Source organism: Chiloscyllium plagiosum, unplaced genomic scaffold (genome assembly GCF_037043375.1).
Source record: "Chiloscyllium plagiosum isolate Xiang-an unplaced genomic scaffold, Cpla_swu_hap1 HiC_scaffold_21, whole genome shotgun sequence".
Taxonomy (NCBI): domain Eukaryota; kingdom Metazoa; phylum Chordata; class Chondrichthyes; order Orectolobiformes; family Hemiscylliidae; genus Chiloscyllium; species Chiloscyllium plagiosum.
This window is the reverse complement of record NW_028270159.1, coordinates 1,086,148-1,088,909: the sequence shown is the minus strand read 5'-3', so window position 1 is coordinate 1,088,909 and position 2,762 is coordinate 1,086,148.

Genomic DNA, 2,762 nt, shown 5'->3' with positions numbered 1-2,762 from the left:
ACAACACACACACACACACACACAAACAGACAACACACACACACACACACACACACAGACAACACACACACACACACAAACAGACAACACACACACACACACAAACAGACAACACACACACACACACACAAACAGACAACACACACACACACACACAAACAGACAACACACACACACACACAAACAGACAACACACACACACACAAACAAACAGACAACACACACACACACAAACACACAACACACACACACACACAAACACACACACAAACACACACACACACACACACACAAACACACACACACAAACACACACACACAAACACACACAGACAACACACACACACAAACACACACAGACAACACACACACACACAAACACACACAGAAAACACACACACACACAAACACACACAGACAACACACACACACAAACACACACAGACAACACACACACACAAACACACACAGACAACACACACACACACAGACAACACACACACACACAGACAACACACACACACACAGACAACACACACACACAAACACACACAGACAACACACACACACAACACACACACAGACAACACACACAGACAACACACACACACACAAACAACACACACACACACACAGACAACACACACACACACACACAGACAACACACACACACACACAGACAACACACACACACAGACAACACACACACACACAGACAACACACACAGACAACACACACACACACACAACACACACACACACAGACAACACACACACACACAGACAACACACACACACACACAACACACACACACACACACAGACAACACACACACACACACAGACAACACACACACACACACAGACAACACACACACACACACAGACAACACACACACACACACAGACAACACACACACACAGACAACACACACACACAGGCAACACACACACACACAGACAACACACACACACACAGACACCACACACAGACAACACACACACACACAGACAACACACACACACACACACAGACAACACACACACACACACACAAACAGACAACACACACACACACACACAAACAGACAACACACACACACACAAACACACAACACACACACACACAAACACACAACACACACACACACAAACACACACACACACAAACACACACAGACAACACACACACACACCGACAACACACACACACACAAACACACACAGACAACACACACACACAAACACACACAAACACACACACAAACACACAGAGACAACACACACAAACACACAAACACAAACACACACACACAAACACACAAACACAAACACACACACACAAACACAAACACACACAGACAACACACACACACACAAACAGACAACACACACACACACAAACAGACAACACACACACACACACACAAACAGACAACACACACACACACACACAAACAGACAACACACACACACACACAAACAGACAACACACACACACACACAAACAGACAACACACACACACACACACAGACATCACACACACACACACAAACAGACAACACACACACACACAAACAGACAACACACACACACACACACAAACAGACAACACACACACACACAAACAGACAACACACACACACACAAACACACAACACACACACACACACAAACACACACACAAACACACACACACACACAAACACACACACAAACACACACACAAACACACACACACACACAGACAACACACACACACAAACACACACAGACAACACAAACACACACAAACACACACAGACAACACACACACACACACAAACACACACAGACAACACACACACACACACAAACACACACAGACAACACACACACACACACAAACACAAACAGACAACACACACACACACAAACAGACAACACACACACACACACACAAACAGACAACACACACACACACACACAAACAGACAACACACACACACACACAAACAGACAACACACACACACACACAAACAGACAACACACACACACACACAAACAGACAACACACACACACACACACAGACATCACACACACACACACAAACAGACAACACACACACACACAAACAGACAACACACACACACACACACAAACAGACAACACACACACACACACAAACAGACAACACACACACACACAAACAAACAGACAACACACACACACACAAACACACAACACACACACACACACAAACACACACACACACACACAAACACACACACACAAACACACACACACAAACACACACAGACAACACACACACACAAACACACACAGACAACACACACACACACAAACACACACAGAAAACACACACACACACAAACACACACAGACAACACACACACACAAACACACACAGACAACACACACACACAAACACACACAGACAACACACACACACACAGACAACACACACACACACAGACAACACACACACACACAGACAACACACACACACAAACACACACAGACAACACACACACACAACACACACACAGACAACACACACAGACAACACACACACACACAAACAACACACACACACACACAGACAACACACACACACACACACAGACAACACACACACACACACAGACAACACACACACACAGACAACACACACACACACAGACAACACACACAGACAACACACACACACAGACAACACACACACACACAGACAACACACACACACACAGACAACACA